At 55.0% G+C, this 17,148-nt stretch overlaps 1 protein-coding gene across 4 annotated transcripts in view; it reads right to left on the reverse strand.

Moving 5' to 3' along the window:
- RNF24 (ring finger protein 24) overlaps window positions 1-5,291 on the reverse strand; it is a 32,305-nt gene extending 27,014 nt beyond the window's left edge. For 2 of the 4 annotated variants that reach the window (XM_074587244.1, XM_074587242.1), the window contains exon 1: window positions 57-557. The gene's annotated coding sequence lies outside the window, so the exon portion shown is untranslated. Of the gene's footprint in view, window positions 1-56; window positions 558-5,223 lie in introns of those variants that run through there. The other 2 variants (XM_074587246.1, XM_074587243.1) reach the window with 2 other exon arrangements.
- Window positions 5,292-17,148: the final 11,857 nt, after the last annotated feature.

Below are 17,148 nucleotides of genomic sequence, written 5' to 3' on the forward strand. Positions count from 1 at the left end.
CTGTGCTCCCTGCCACCCAATTTTGATGCATAATTTGGCTTCACCCATCACCTTACCTCCCAGGCTGCTCCTCCTGGCTTCAAATGGACGGACTGAAGAGCCGAAACCTCCTGCTTCCACGCCTGTGGGTTCCCAGGATGGAAATCTGCATGGCCCCAGAGCTCTTATATTTTCCCCTAAATACTCCTCCCAGCCAAGAAGCCAGGAAACCCCCTGCTATTTCCAGGCAGGAAGAGCTGTAACAGCCCCGAGCTGGCCGATGGCTGAAATTGGGAGGGCGGCTGCTCTCCCCGCTCAGCACTTTCAGTTTCTCTCTTGCAAACACACTCCTGGCGTGGTTTCGTCTAAGGCGCTTTGCAAGTTAAAAGCTGCATTAGCGGCAAGATTAACCCTCCACCAGGATAAAAAAAATAAACCAGGAGAAGTTATTCCTGCTTGCTTCTCACATTCACAGTCCTGGAGCTGGAGAAGAAAAAGCAACTGGTCAAAGGACTTCCCTGCCTGGGCTTCCCGCAGCCCGGCCCTCGCTCCTCCTCCTGCTTCTCGCCATCTCCCCTGCTTTTTCCAAAGGCTGATCCAGTTTTAGCTCCAGTGTCGGAGCAACCCGAGACCTTGCAGCCTTTGGCTACGCCAAGGCAGCTGCTCACAACTAATTTGGTCCGTGGGCTCTGGCACCCGGCTCCTGCCGCCCACCCACGCAGTGGCATTGAGGCTTTTTGCTTCTCTCAGAGCAGCGAGGTTGGGCACCGGGTTGTCCATCCTCCCCAAGCGTGTCTCCTCCTCCCCTGCCACCGCTCATCCCTATCTTGGAGGCTTCACAGCCGCTCCATCCTCACTGCTGATGCTATTGCTGGCATTCTTTCGAGGTGCTTTGGACGGCTGCTCTTTCCTCCCGTCGACATCCCTCTGGCACTGTAATCAGCTCATTAACAGGACACAGGAGCCCTTGGCACACGGTTGGAACTGTTTAAGTTTCTTTTTTTTTTTCTCATGGAAATTAAATGTGCCATACAGGTAGAAAAATAACACGGATGGCCCATGTCATACCTCCAGGAACGGAAAAGCATCCAGAAACTATGCAGCTCAGTCCCCAACGAGCACTCGGGTACTGCTGCATCCTGGGATGGGGGAAACCGGGTACAGCTCCAACCCACTGTGCCCTGCAGAGAAGATGCTGAGGTTTTCCTGTTCCTCAGGTCAGGAAGCAAATTACCTCTGCCCATCACTATCATGAAATCACAGGGGTTTTGCATTCTCTCCTCAAGCATGTTTTCGATGGGATGACCTGCATTTCTCAATAAAGCAAGAGGCACCACCGGGGTCTTGCAGATAAGCCCCACATCACATCATCGCTGATGTCATTTTAAAGTAGTCAATGAGTCAAGGCAGGGATGCAGGCAGGGCGACCGCTCCCGATGCAAAGTCTGAGCAGCTTCAGGGCAACGTCGTTATGAAGGGACAGGAGAGGGAAGTCCATGCAAGACAGACATTATCTTATGTCAACAAGACTCAGCTTTATGATGAATGATCACAGGAAACAAAAATAAACAGAAACCCAGCTCTGTGACACCAACCACAGCTGAGACTGAGACACCCAAAGAAGCTTTAAAACCAAAAAAACACCTTCTGGGTGTTGACACCAACAGTTCCAAGGTGGCTGAAGACCATCAGAAGCATCTGCATGTCCTACCCTGGCCTGAGGGATGATTGCCTGGGTTTACAGAGCATCTGGGTGAGACAGTGGGAGTCTGACCCAGGGACAGGACCTTGTCTCAGCTGTGCCAAGCCCTGCCATCCCATGGCAGAAGCATTTCAGGTCACGGTGGTGGGAGCAGGAGGAGACGAACGTTCACAGCTGTGCCTCTCCCCACCTTTTCAACATCCAGGTGGTGTTTTCTGTCTACGAGATAATCACTCACAACATGTCTTCTGCCATACAACCAATGTGGAGGCAACAGCTAGACTGTTGGGAGGGATGACACAAGAGGGAACGTGTGGAGAGGTGGTCCATAAGCACGAAAGCCCTCCTAGCAAAGCCAGGTGTCCTTGTATCATCCAACACATCATTTAGTCCAGGTGACCAGCTGAAAACACTAGTCCTTCCTGGGTAAAACCTCCAGGCTCGGTTCAGTCCCACAGTCTGGAGACATCCCATGAGCAGCTCTGCTGCTTCCTCGACGCATAATCCTCAACCTCCTCCTCCCCATCACCTGCCACTCCTTCAGGACATAATCAGGACCACCCTTCAGCCAAGAACGGCAGTAGCAACCAGCAGTCATCATCTTATTTCCCATTTGGCACATACAGTCTTCCTTATTTGAAGGTCAGACAGATGCCACTAAAATGCAGAGCATGTTGACCTAGGTGTCCTTCACAGCTGGTCCATCACAAGTATCCCCAGTCATGCTTGGAGGCGAGTGGACCGGAGCCTGAGCTGCACAAGCAAGAGGTCCCACTGCAGCTAACACACCTCCACGTCGTCTCTCCCCAAATCTGAGACAGCCTTTGACCAAATGATAACACCAGTGACCCAACCAGCAGATCCAGAGTGTCCAAACCCAGCTGCAGATGAGAATGAAGGTCCTAGCCAGCGGCTCAGCCTTGGCATAAACTTTTACTGGGCTGAGCTGGAATAAAGTAAGCAAACCTGAGCTGAGCAGGTGCTCAAGTGGAGCTTTGGAAGGTTGTGGAGGCGATTTCCTTTGACAGCAAGACTGGGAAACCCAGGAGGGCACCAGCACACTCACCTCCAGCTGATCTACCATCCACTCAGGACCAGGACCTTAACCTGCAGGCATCAGCCCCATGACATTGTAACTGCATCACACCATCCCTCCTGACTGCTTTTGGCATGCAGGGCTGGAAGGATTTCTTTTTCTTTCTTTTCTTTTTTTTTTTTTTTTTTTTTTGTGTGTGTGTTTCAAATACCTCAATTAGTGCATTTTGGGTTCCTTCCATGTTGCCCCCAAGCATTTCTTCTGTCAGGGGCTATACTCTTCTGCCGCCAGTTATTGGAGGCAAAAGCTTGTTATTTTTCCAGGCTGAGGGCCAAATTTGTATTTAATTTTTGCTCCAGATGGCACAGCACTCTAGATGCATCAGCTGGAGCATCTAACCTGTATGAATAAAGTAATAGAGCAAATAACCTGATTTACTCAGGGGCTGTTTGACACGCTCAAGGTAGCTCTGTTTACACCCGTCATAAAAAAGAAGCGTTAATATGAATTCAGGCTACAGTCTCGCTATCAAACCGAACACCCATAGGAACTGAAACAACAACAGGAACCTAAAAAATAGTAATAATACAAAAACTTGTATTTTGCTTTCTTGCAAGTCAAGCATAAAAAAAGGCTTATTTCAGCCATCAAAGCAGTTGGGTCTGAGCCTGGACCTGGGTTTTGTTCACCTTCCTCTGTCCTCACTGGCCCCAAAGCTGCTGTTGGCAGAGGGTTATGCAAACTGGGGTCAAACTTCTCATCCTATGAGCAAGGAGAAGGGATAGTGAATCCGGATTTTAGTGTATGGCGCTGAGAGCTTATGGCCCTGCTCGCCAGAGGAGATGCGAGGAGGACACGAGAGTTCAACCATGAGATGCTCCAGTTACACTTCTGGCTAATTCACCCCATTTCTAGGAAGGTGCCGCATTCCTCCAGCACAGCCTGCAGCTGGAATATGTTCCCTGCAAACTAAATCACACAAAATAACCCAGAAAAATAATAATAATAAAAAAAAACAGATGTGAGCAGTCGGTTTATCTGCCTGGGTGCACGAAACGCTGCATAAAATCAGCTGAGCCCACAAGCGTCTGGAAACAAAGGAACAGGGGTGTTTTTTGTGCTTGTCTTAGCTCTGTTCAGAGCATCCTCTGGCTGCAAAAGCCCGTCCTGGTGGCAGCCGAGACAAAGGAAAACCAGGAGCTGTCGGCAGGAGTCAGCCGGGGAAAACCGGGGAGAGGAGGCACCCGTATCGCCCTCCCCAGCAGCCGCGGAGCTGGGTTCGCGTGTTGCCGAACACGTTATACATGGCAGGAAACTCGAGATCAAAGGAGAGGAGCGTGCCAGAGCAAGATGTCATCCAAACCTCCTGCCAAAGGTGCACAAGGGAGGGGGGAAATAACCCCCGACACACACGCTGGCACATCCGAAGGATCCAGCACTGCTTGTAGGTGCATGGGGCAGCAGGACCCACGGAGATGCTCTCCTCCATGAACCCAGGCTAAAACAAAGACAGGCTAAACTAAACAAAAAAACCCCAAAACCACAGGAGGTGCATTTTTACCCATCGGCTTTCAGTCCTGTGGGACTCACACGCGTCCCCTGCCAAAGCGGGCGAAGAGGCGGATGCTGGGAGGGCTCTGTACGTGCCTGTACAGCAGGAACAGTCACCGCGTTTAACTCCAAAAAAGCAGCTTTTCCCATTTCTGGGTGTTTTGCTTGGTTTTTTTTAAGCTGAAGAAAGCTGTAGCATCCTGTCTTGGCCCCAGGAAAGGGAGGCAACGTGCCTGATTCCAAGCTAGCGGCTACAGGGAATGGGGTGACCCAGGGATGCCGAGCCGAGCATGCGGTGGGACCCCCAGGAACTTCCTCTCATAAAGGGGGGGTCCAGGCGGGATCCACACGGGGTGGGGACATGTCCCCTGTTCCTTTGCACTGCCCCAGCCCCCACCTCTGTCAGTCCTGGGCGATGCGGTCCCAGGCCACGGTCCAGCCTCCACTGCCCCCTTCTCTGGGCTGTCCACTCTGCCCCACAAGTGGGGACCTTACGGCATCCCCACAGCGCTGCCAGCCACCCCGAAGGCACATGCCGGTCACCCTGAATAGGGCTTGCCCTACCCGGGTTTGTGTGGGGAGCAGCAGGGACAGGCCTTGCCCTGCAGGGCCCTGTGTCCCTATGGAGGTCCTTGCCCCATAGGGGACTACGGAGCTGAGAGGGAGGGAAGCCCGTCCCCCACGAGCGCTGCTGAGGAGGGGGTGTCCCTGCCCCAGAGAGCGGTGCACAGGGACAGGCCCCTGCCCCACAGCGGTGCTGAAGGAGGGTCCCTGCCCCACAGAGCGGCGCACAAGGAGGGGCCCTGCCCCATAGAACAAGGCACAAGGAGAGGCCCTGCCCCACAGGGCTGCCGGAGGGGGGTCCCTGCCCCACAGAGCGGTGTGCGGGGAGGGGGCGCCCGGTCCTCCGGCCCCCCAGGGGGCTCCCGCCCCGCCGCCGCCGCCCCGCACTCACCCGCCGCTGTCCCGCCGAGGCGCGCGCCGCCCGCACTGCCCGGCGGCGGGGAGGGACCCGGATGGAGGCGGCCCCGCCCCGCCCCGCCCCGCCCCGCCCGGCGCCGCGCTCCGCCCCCGGCGGCCCCCCCCGCACTGCGCCTGCGCCGGGGGCGGGGCCGCGCCGTGACGTCACGGCGGGTGGAGGGGCCGGGGGGGGTGGGGTGGAGGTGTCATTGCTGGGGGGAGCCGGGACGGGGGCGACATGGGCACGGGGGCTGCGGGGACAGGGGGTGACACTGTGGCCGCTGGAGAGGTGGCGGGGGAGGTGTAGTGGGGACGTGAGGTGGCCCTGGGGAGAGGGGCTGTGGGGAGCTGCGGTGACAGTGGGGACATGGGGTGGCACTGAGGGCAAGGGGATGATGTAGTGGGGACAGGAGGTGACTGTGGGGACGGGGAGATGTGTGGGGGCAGGAGGTGGCACTGGGGACGAGGGGATGGTGTGGGGACAGCAGGTGATGGGACGTGCTCATGGGGTGACATTGGGGACATCAGGTGTCAGTGGGGACAGGGATGGGGGTGGCAGTGGGTGAAAATGGGGACAGGACATGGCAGCAGGGTCAGGGTGATGGTGGTGACAAGGCAGGTGACGTGGGGGGTGGTGGCAGTGGGGATGGGGCGGCAGTAGGTCTCCGCAGGGCCCCAGCTCTTCAGTCTCCTTCGTCGAGCCGGGCCAAGCGTGGTGGCGCAGAGGGGACAGGGGGTGGCACTGGGGAGGGGGTGTGTGAGCAAGGGCTGGCCTGCTCTGGTCATCGCCAGCATCTACACCCAGCCAGCTGCGCCAGGGGAGAAGGACCTGTCCCTGTCCCCATCCCCAGGGACTTGACATCACTTGGGAGAGAAATGGCGTCACCCCCTGGCGCAGGGATGTCAGCCGGCCGGCATCACCTCGTTGGGATGAGCTCTCGTTGTCCCGAGGACTATGTGTTTTCCTTCCTCACCCTTTGAAGACGACCCGGGCGGGCAGGGGGAGAGGGGAGAGGGACCGGCAGGGCCTCTCCGTGTCCCAGCCCAGCAGGAGCTGTGTGACTCCTGGCGTGATGGCGGCCTGCGCGCTGCCTGGCCGCACGCGCGTCACCAGACGCAGCGACGTACTGAGCGCCGGATCTCGGGTACATCGGTGACTCACCTCAACCTTATCAGGGCTCCTCGCAAGGTCTGAGGCGCTTGGGCTCGTCTGGAGGATGTTATTAATGTGCAAGGAAAGGCTTATCTTCCTTCTCCCTTCCCAGCCGGGCGGGTGAAGCCCGGCAAAGCCAGATCCAGCGGTGGGCAAGCCCGGGAGAGGAGGCAGAGCTGTAATTAGCTGCCAGGCTGTAATGAGAAACCTGTGAAATACAGTTCATCTGTGGTGTTTCCATCTCTCAGCCCCACGCACCGGGCTGTGGGGTGGCAGCAGCCGCATCCCGGTGAAATCGGGTAGCCTTGGCCAGCACATGGTGGTAGGAAACTCCTCCTGCAGCAGGGAGCGACGCCGCGTTCCTGCCTCGCCTCGCTCCAGGCTCTGCCCAGGGCTGAGACACGAGGGTCCTCAGGCGCTGTGGGAGCGTGAACTAATCCCAGCTGTGACCTCGTCCCCCCCAGCCAGCGTCGGAAGGCAGCGTCGTCAGTGTGGGATGCCCTAACGAGCTGTCGTGGGAAGACTTGCAGCATCTTTGAAGACAACGCTGGCCCTGACCTTGGGATGCCTGAGCGATGAGACAGTTTGCTGGGTGTTTTCACTGAGTGAAGCCTTATTCCCACTGTGGGAATCCCCACTTTGCATGGGAGGGATTTGCCTGAACACGCTGGAGCTGCCTTTAGCTGGGAGTCCTGGTGTCAACGAAGAGACTGAAGAGCCGGGGCCCTGCGGGGACCTACTGCCAGCAGCTGACAGGATGAATTTGGGAAGCAAATGCTCTCAGAGATCAGGTTCTACTGTTCCTCCCACGCCGGCCAGCCTTCGGCACCCTGGGGCAAAGCTCGGAGCCACGGCTGGTGGAGAGGAGCAGCGCTGGCTGTGCATGCAGCCATTGTCCTTGGCACGTAGAGAATCATAGAATGATTGGGTTGGAAGGGACCTTAAAGATCATCCAGTTCCAACCCCCCTGCCATGGGCAGGGACACCTCCCACTAGAGCAGGTTGCTCAAAGCCTCGTCCAGCCTGGTCTTGAACACCTTTAGGGATGGGGCATCCACAACTTCTCTGGGCAACCTGTTCCAGTGTCTCGCCACCCTCAGAATAAAGAATTTCTTCCTAATATCTAATCTAAATCCACATTCTTTCAATTTAAAACCATTACCTCTCTTCCTATCATTACACTCCCCAATGAAGAATCCCTTGCCATCTTTCCTGTAGGCTCCCTTTAAGTACTGGAAGGCTGCTATAAGGTCTCCCTGGAGCCTTGTCCAGGCTGAACAACCCCAACTCTCTCAGCCTGTCCTCAAAGGAGAGGTGCTTCACCCCTCCGATCATTTTTGTGGCCCTCCTCTGGACTCGTTCAACAGGTCCATGTCCTTCTTATGTTGAGAGGCCCCAAAGCTGGACGCGGTGGTCCAGGTGGGGTCTCACCAGCGCAGAGCAGAGAGGCAGAATCACTGCTCTCAACCTGCTTCTTTTGATGCAGCCCAGGACACGGTTGGCTTTCTGGGCTGCGAGCACACATTGTCAGCTCATGTCCAGCTTTTCATCCACCAGTACCCCCAAGTCCTTCTCGGCAGGGCTGCTCTCAATCCACTCATCACGACTGGCTGTGGCAACGCATGAAGGCAGGTGATGTGCTGCATCGCATGGCCCTCTCTGTGACCCATGTTCAGGGAAGAGACAGTTTGGCCCTTGTTAATGAATTGTTATTCTTGAGTTGGTCAGTGGAGCTGGTGTGGAGCTGCAGGGATGTCTACTGATTCCAGTGCCTCGCTGGGCTTCGCGTGAGGGGCTGGAGAGGGAAAAACCGTCCAGCCCAAATTCGCCATCAGGGTTTGGGCAGAGGATGCTGCCAGCTGGATGGTGCATGAGCAAGTATTTTACATGAATCCAGAGCAGCCCCATGGCACGGCCCTGCTCACTGTCACCGTAGTCCAAGGATGCATGGGGCAGGGTGTCCCCACAGGCTGCTCCTGGGACATCTACAAGGACTGAGGGATCGGGGGCTGCACTGGGGCAGGGGTTTGCATGCGGCAGAGTAGGATTTCAGCTCCATCTGACTGACCATCAGGGACCAGAGGGAGCTGAGGACTGGCATGCTGGGTTCATGGCTCCTTAAATGCCACCTCCTCCTCCAGCTTGTCATGAGCTGCTGGGATCTGAGAGGAGCTGACGTCCACTCTGAGGAGCTGACAAACAGGGGCACGAAGGAGTTTGGAGTGCAGGGGAAACCAGGCTGTGACATTTCACCAGAGGGAGAAGTTTCCTGGAAAGCAGAAAAAAATCCCAAACCAGCCCCACAGCCAGGGACCTTCCGCCTCTGGATATCAGTTCCCTGCCAAGCAGGGTGGCCAGGATGCTGGGGTGGCCATTGGGACTCCCAGCGCTGGCACAGGGCTCCCAGACACAGCCCTGTGTCCAAGTTCTGCCACCGGTTATAGCAAACTGCTCCCTGTGGTGTACTGTCCCCCTTGACGGGGAAATGCTGCTGCCTCCATGGGGACATGGCGAAGAAGGTCCCTGTGGTGGAAGGGGAAGGATCAGATGAGCCGTGTCCTCCTTGCAGGCTGGTGGTGTGAGGCTTGTGGGACAGGGGCACCCAAAACTGGCTCATCTAGGGGAGCGGGGACGCGTCTCTGAGCTCTGATTCACCACCCTGACTGCGGGGGAAACCACACTGTTCACTTTCTCCCTGCTCTGTGCACACCTGCTAATAACATCCCACTTTATGTATGAGAAGATCCAGTTTTTCCTACTGGATGAGCGAAGGTGGCTAAGATGCAGCACGGCTGCATGCCCGGACCTTATGGCAGAGAGATGAGGTGATAAGGAAGGGTGGGTCTGTCTTATTGCTTGTTGGGAAGGTGGAAGATGTCTCCTTTCTCCTCTTATTCTTCTCTGGGATGTTTTTGCTTTGGGATAATCACCTATCCTCCGTTGTAGGAGGGCTTGCAGGCTGGCTGGTGGACCTCCACCGCCTCCTTCCATCCCATTGCAAAGCTGCTTCTGCGCCGCACAAGCATAGCCCCTGCTGGCAAAATCCATAAAGCAGACGGAGCAGAGGCTGCCTTCTCCTGGGCAACGGATCTCCTGCTCCTGTTAGGATGCACATGATGCTCCTCTGCACTGATCCAGCCTGCAGACATACCACAAAGTCTTTGTTCTGATTTTGGGGAGGAAGCAGAGGGGGTTAAGGAGGGGGGGAAGGGGGTGTTATAGGAGCAGCTTGTCTTTGGGAAGCTTTTCTCATGGCATGTGAACCAAGCCAGCTGCAAAGCTCTCCTCCTAGCCCAGTCTTGAGTTCAGGTGGTGCTGGACCATGAATGCCACAGCAGATCTGTTGTCATCCTAAGACAAACAGGGTGACAAGCCCAGGGATGGGACCTGTGTGTCCCTGTGAAGCGGGTGGAGGCTGGAGTGGTGGCAGCAGCCAGGGAGCCTCCCTGATTCACCACCTCCTGCAGCTTGCCAGCATCTCCTGCTCCTCTGAGGTTGTTTGGGTGGATCATGACAGGGACAAGCTCTTTTCCGATGGCATTTCAGCCTTGCTTGAGGGCGGTGGCAGAGTTTTGGGTTCCTTGTGGTGAGTTAAACCTACATCCGCCCATGCATCCCAAAAGCTATGGTCTGCTCCATGGGCCTAGATGGGCCCAGTGTGGTCCCAATAGAGAAGTCAGCTGGGTGAACCCAGTGAGGTACCTCCACTTTTCGTGCTTTCAAGCCATGTGAAAGCAAATGCTGATAACCAACTTGTCTCTGCCCAAGGGCCTCATTTGAGCAGAAAATCCCAAATTTGTACAGTAGGCAGGGGAACACCTATCTCATCAAGGCTTGGGTGTAATTTTCCCTTTTGGGATGAAAACTAATTAAGTGGCTGTGGGGAGAGACACCCTCTGATTTCCAGCACAGGAGAGGTGATGGGAGGTGTAGATCCATAATGTTGTCACTGCCCGATGACATGTGGCCCCCTGAAACCCTCCCCAGCTGCAGCAGAGATTTCACAGGGCTTCTCAAAGACTGATCCTTGGCTGAGGCCTCGATGAAATGGGGCAGAAGAAGGTGTTAGTGGGTCTTACAGCAGGACTCCTGTTTCACCTTCCCTTCTCATCACTGAGACTGACCCTCAGGCTTTTTCCTGCGCTGTGTTACTGGGTGAGGTCACTCTGCTGAAATCTTAGCCCACCCATCAGTGGCAGAAGGTGTGGTGTGGGATAAAGTCTGCCATCAGCAACGGGCTTTGGTCATCGTAGCAAGTGTCAGTGTTAAAGAGGACATAAAACCAGCCTAATCGGACCACCTATCTCCATATTTTGTCTGCCCATTCAAGGGGCCTTTCAGCCTCACCAACCTGTCCAAGCCAATCATACAGGTGTTGTGGATGGGAGACCTGGGGGGCAAAGGAAGAGATTGGCGCTTGTAGACCATCCCCTTCTCTGGTCCCAGCACCCATGGCTTATTACTGTCAGGTCCTGGACACCTTCTCAGTCAAAGGGTCCTCCTCCGGCTCCTTCGCTGGAAACAATCTCCCTCACTCTGCCCCTTTTTCCTTTTTCATCCACCATGACCGTTTGATCTCTCTGCTCCTTGTCTACCCTTCTCCCTCCTTTCACTTGATGTCTATGGGGTGGCCTTGCTGGCCGATCTGAGAGGGAGCATGGCCAGCAAAGGACACTTGGTGAACACTGGACGTCTGCAGAGTGTGCCCATCCCATCTCTGCCTCCGAAGCGGGATGTGGGGAACCTCCCTCCCTCCATCCCTGCTGTGGCAGTGTTGTTCAGCCGGTAGCACAGGTGTTGTTCCACGCTTGGGGTGCATGATTGCTTTCTCAGAGCTCTTCTCCACCCCTTTCACGGCGTCAGAAGGACTTTGATTTTGCCCCTTGCCAGACTGATGTGGAGCGGGGCGAGGCAGGGCAGACTCTTCCTCTTCCTTGTAGCAGGGCGCGATTACCCGGGAGCTTTGACTCATGAATGACTTTGTGAGTCAAGGAACAACGCTGCTTTTGCAGGGCTTGCCCAAGGGTGACCCACCTCCTTGTGACCCACCTCCTCGGTCCTTGCACCCACCCAGGGCAATCTCGCTCTGAGCACCACGTCCAGCTTAACGAGCGGAACAGGTATTGCTCCTGGGTGGCAACCTGAACCCCGCGGCTCTTCCTCTCTGTCGACGTGCTGTGGGGCTCAGCTGCAGTGCAGGATCCTGCCAGTCCAAATAGCAAAGGGGAATTTGGGTAGTCACTGCTCGCATGCAAGCTGGGAAATAAATGGGGTCGGGGCCTGTTTTCAGGTGCTTGGAGGTGGCATGGCACAGCCTATGTCTGCATGGATCCATCCTTGTCCTCCTCCTCTGCCCCAGACCATGCCAAAAACATTGCCAGTGAAAAATAAACAACCTGGACATTTCTGGGCAGTGCTGTAAGCTTAAACTGGGGGAGTCATGGCTGTAGGGCTCGGAGCTACAGGCAGGGACTGATCCTGCCAGGAGTGCCCAGTTCCTGGCAGTTTGGGATGTCTGGCATGGCCTGGAGCTGGGCTCAGCCCGGTCAGGATGGAGAGCCGATTGCCAAGGGTGTTATCCTGCCACTGAGGTCAGAAGAACTTTTCAAGTGCCGCCTTCTGGAGCAGGGACCATTTGTTGGTGGATGCAGGCGGTTTCCTGAGAAATGAGGAAGTGCTCGGGAATTCCCGTCAGGCAGACAGATCCTCCCTCACCCCACTAACACCACAGGGCTCTGCCTGCAGCCTCCCCTCCTGCCTCCGGGAAAATGACCCTCATCAAGTGCCTTTGTCCTGTGCAGGATCCAGCACCGACACAAGGACGGAAGGGCAAAGCAAAGCCCACAAAGCTTCCACGATCCCATCTCTACAGGACTGGGCATCCAGGGCAGCTCTGCACCCTTGGTGATGTACAGACCATGGAGGGATGAGGACTGGGAAGGATGGGGGGGAGGGATGTCTTTGGAATGAAAAAAAAAAAAGAATCTATAAATAGTAAATGAGAAAGTTCCCTAAATGGAGGTTGAACCGGTTTGTCCGAGACAGCGTGTGCATGGGCTGCACGGTGACTAATGCATGGAAAATGTGGTGCCCTGCTACATCGATGCTGCTGGGGACCCGCCACATCCCTCTTGGGGATGGGGCGTTTGCCAACAGGGACCAAGCTGAGAACTGCCACACTTGTTGCCTACAGGGACCAAACCAGAGCCGAGAGCTGAAGGAGGGAAACCAAATTCCCCCTTATCCCTTAGGAGTGCACCAAGCACATCATTCTGCCCTCAGAAGACACAGGCAGAGAATGAAACTGGCCGGGTCTTTGGTTGCAACCTCCACTCGTTCAACAAAATCCATTGAAACAGGACAAAACAGGCAAGGGACACACAGGCAAGGTGGGAAAAGAGCTCCTCCTGGCTCAGAGCCACAGTCCGTCTCTGCTAGTATCAGTCCGCTGGCTGGGACCAAGGGGAGCTGCTCGGGAGGAATGCGAGGCGAGGGCCAAGCCAGGGTAATGCTTTCCACATTATATTCTCCCAGTTTCCGGCAATTTGCTGCTTCGGGACTTCCTGAGCCAGAGGTTGTATCCGTATCTTTCTGTTTAGCAGCATTTGATGGATTTGTGGAGGGGGGGTGATCACAAGTGCAGTGTTTCCTTGGGAAAAAGAGTTCAAAAGTAAGCAAGCACTGGAGTAGGCACTTTTGTGCAGCTGTGGTTCAGCCACAGGGTTGCTTTAAATATGCTTTAAATATAATAAATGCCATGCATACAGCGATGTAAAATCACCCTCCTCTCTGCCGGGTGTAACATGGAGGACTGAGCAGCATTCAGCCGTGGGGCCAGTGGGTTTCCACATGAGGCTGCAATACAAAACATCTGGAGAACATCAGCCATAAAGAGACAGGAATGCTCCAAACTAGGAACGGGTCCAAACTGCCCTTCACAGACCCAGACAGTCCCCCCCCACCTCCACACACACACACACTGTCTCACCCCGAAGCTCTGCCAGGGCTTCAGTCAGGATTTTGCAAGAGGTGCATCCCATCCAGGAGTGTTTGGGGTTTGCAGACGGGATCCATCCCAGGCACGTTTTTGGGGCACGCTCAGTTGTGAGTCTGTGTGGGTGTTGGAGTTCGCAGCTCCTGTCATCTGCCGCCTGCTCCATCATGCTTTCAGCTCCCTGAATCTCAGCAGTTTCAGGGATGTTACATGCCTCCAAGCAGCTTTGTTGGAAAGCGAAGGTGATTCCCACCTTAACAGGAGCGGCCACTTCCCTCCAACATGTTGATTTAGCTGTAAGGTGGAGCGATGGGCAAACGTTCATCACCACTCCAGGGGTTTTGAGGGCAATTTGCTTTTTGGAATTTTTTTTTTTTTTTGGTGGAAATAGGGATCTTGCAATCAAAGCAGGAAGAGGTGAGCAGAGAGCCCAGAGCAGCATCTTTATTAAATAGTGTCCCTTCCTCAGATTCTTGTGGTGATGCTTCAATTTGGGACCACACTTGATCAGGTAGGATTGATTTGAAATTAAACCAGGAAAAAGCCTTGCAGCAGCAGCCGCAGGGAGAGGGGCTCCTGAATAAAGCCAGGGACAACTTTGCATGGGGGATGATTTCACAGCAGGTGAAAATCAGAGGAGATCCACTTGTGCGTGGAGGTGATGGGATGCTACCTGGCTCGTGGCATTGGAAATAAGTCAGGATGCAGGCAGGCAGGGGTGCAGGATGTCCCCTGTCCCGTGACAGGTCAACAGGAGATGGGGACAGCAGCATTTGGGAGGAATCAGAGGGGAGCTCATGCGATGGACAGCATCAAAGGTCTCTCTGTGTGGGCCACTGCAACATCTCGCAGATGGGGTGACCAGAATTCCTGTGATTGCTTAATGCTTTTGGAACTAAGGACACTGCATTTGGGACCTGGTATGCTTTTAGGCGACCCTTCTGTCCTGCGTGAAGAGCGGGTCCTGCATGGAGCAAGCTTTAGGCAGCAAATGCAGCAAATTTGCAGAGCAAATCATCATTTCTACCCTGAATTAAATTAAAAAAAAAAAAACAGAGGAAAATAAACCCCCTGGAGCATCTGCAAGAAATGTCAACTCCAGCCCCATTCTCATGGCTACCACTGGCCCCATGCCGGAGGGGCCAATTAACTTGCCTCTTCCATGTCTGCAAAAATCTGGCAAAGTGGCCATCAAACGCCCGCTCTTGTTGTGCACTGATGAGAGGCAGATGCTGCTCCTCTGAAGTTGCCTTTCAGTCGGGAGCGAGGAAAGTCCCCACCCTTTGTACCGAATGCAGATTTACCTCCTGCAAGTACGGGCAGAGCCGTGACTCCTGATAGCATCACACGCCAGTAAACACAGGGATCTGGCAAAGCCTTCCCGTGGAGCCGGCCGAGCCTGGTCGGGAGCGTGAGGAGAAGGAAATGCTGAATGCATTATCAGCAGAGGCCTCCCGAAATGGTTCTTCTCTAATCCTTCCTCCAATGCTCACCCCTCCAAAGGTTTTTTTGCGGGGGTTGTGGGTCTTGGCCTTTCTCAGAGGTGTTTGCCTGGTGGTTATGGGAAATTTTGCCCCTGTTTATAGGAAAATACAGTCCCTGCCCTGAGCATCTCCTGGTGTGCAAAGAGGGAGATGAGGACTTGCTGGGCCAGTGAATCCTGTTCACGGGTCATTTCTAACTGTTTTTTCTCTTGCTGAACCTCCTCCTTGGACCTAGACACCAAAGCAGCCTGCAAACACGGTGTCACGCTGGCATGATGAGATGGTCACCCCAACTGACTGTCTGAGATGAGCTTCTGGGTCTGTCTTTTTGCCCTGAGGGGAGTTTGCGGTCACCAAAGCAGGGTGATAAGGGACTTCCTGTGCCACCTGCAGACAACAGCTATGATACTCCTGCAAAGCCTCCCTGGCCCTGGGCAGCTGTGGAGAACAGATGCTTTTTTGGGAAGTTGGCATCAGTGTCACACAGGGACTCAGAAATTGTCAGGACGGAGTGTGGGATGCCGGTGGGAGGCAGCAGAGCTGGGTTTGCAACATGAGCCCAGGGAGAGAAGCCCAGACGACTCATTACCCTGTGCCACGGGAAACGATCCCAAGCGATCTCCCCTGAGCCATCCCAGCCCTGTAACAGGAGAAGGTTAGCTCCTTGCCGGGGATTAAAGCTTCTCGTGCAGCGGTAAATCAGTGTGCAATGACCCAGGTAGAAAGTAGAAACCGTGGTAGGCGAGGAGGGAGAGGTGGTATCCCCTGCTGAAGCCATAGTTAAGGCGGTTGCACAAGGAGGGAGTAGATGGGGAGGTCGGCATCCCTTGTTCTGCACTGTCTGGGACAAGAAGGCAAGAAAAAATGCAAGATCCTGGCTGCACCCTGAAATTCTCCAATGCTTGCAAAGAAACAACCTCTGGGAGCTCTCTGGTCAAGCTGCCCAGCTGTGCCTCAGTTTCCCCAGGTGTAAAATGTGGATGAAGACCCTTGAGGGAAATTTCCTTGCTCTTGGGTGGGCTTGGGGCTTCATCGATAGAGGGATGGGAGGGGGATGCTCAAGGTGTTTTTCTCCACTCTGCTACGAAATCATCCTGCAAACACCTCTCCATCGGGAGAAATCCCAGCCCAGAAGCACCTTCGCAATGTGGAAGTCACGCCAAGAAAGGCCTTCACCTCTCCTCCCACCTTGGCATTGGGAGTGGCAGGTCTCATAGGGCAGGTGTGGCACCAGGGCTCTCCCTGTAAACCCTCTCTGCATTTACCCTCGGGATAAATGGGGAGACTGGAAGAACTGGGGCTCAGCAATTGGAGTAATTTCTGGGCGTAGGGAAACCCAGCATGCCACGTGTGCACCCCTGTGATGTCCCTGCCTGTCACCAGGCTAATTGGGGAGGAAAGGCTTCACCAGATCTCCTCTTCCTGGGCAGTGCTGGGAGCAGCCCAGATAAGCTCTACCTGCGTGATGTTTGGTTCTGCCCCAGCAATGTTTATTTCTGAGCCTCACAACATCCTGGAAATGAACTAATCCTCTTTTGATAGCTGGGGAAACTGAGGCATGGCCCACTGGGGTGATCTGTTCTCCTCAGACACATCCGGCTTTGTAATGTTGCCCTTCTCAGGTCACTGAGTGATGGTCTTTCACGCTGTCCTTGGGAACAGAGGGAGGAAAGATCAGCAGGTCCCATGGGAAAAGTGTGGGAAACCATCACATGGAGAAGAGAGAGTGGGAGGCCCTGGAAAACATATTGCAGCTCCATAAAAATTGGAGAATTCAAGGTGAGAGCTTTGGCTTTAACTGGAGAGCAGTATTACCTCTGCAGAGCTAGGAGACCTGCAGCTTAACACAAAATTGTCCCAAGGCCTCGGGAGGGGCCTGTCTCTCTGGGTTGACCCAGAAAATTTGGGACATGTCCTCAGACGTTTGAGGCCAGCGTTGGGGCAGTCACGTTGGGTAACCTTGCTCAGCACTTGGCCAAAGTCCATCGTGAACCTGGGTGCTGCAGCAGAGCCACCCTCCTTGGGGGGATCCAGAAGGTGCTCTTCATCAGCTGTCCCACCAGCCCCAGGGAGAGCCAGGAGAGCTCATAGTGCCCTTCCAGCCAAGGGCTTTGCCGTGGGGCAGCAGGAGTTTTTAAACTGAGCATCTCTGGGATTATTTATGATCGATGGAGAAGACCGGTCCCATGGAGGAGACACCTGCCTCCATTCACGTAGCCGATGCCCCATTTTGTGCACAGCTGAGGAGCACTTGACCTCATACGTATGACTTCATATGCCTCTTGGCTG

The sequence above is a fragment of the Larus michahellis genome, chromosome 5 (genome assembly GCF_964199755.1).
Source record: "Larus michahellis chromosome 5, bLarMic1.1, whole genome shotgun sequence".
NCBI lineage: Eukaryota > Metazoa > Chordata > Aves > Charadriiformes > Laridae > Larus > Larus michahellis.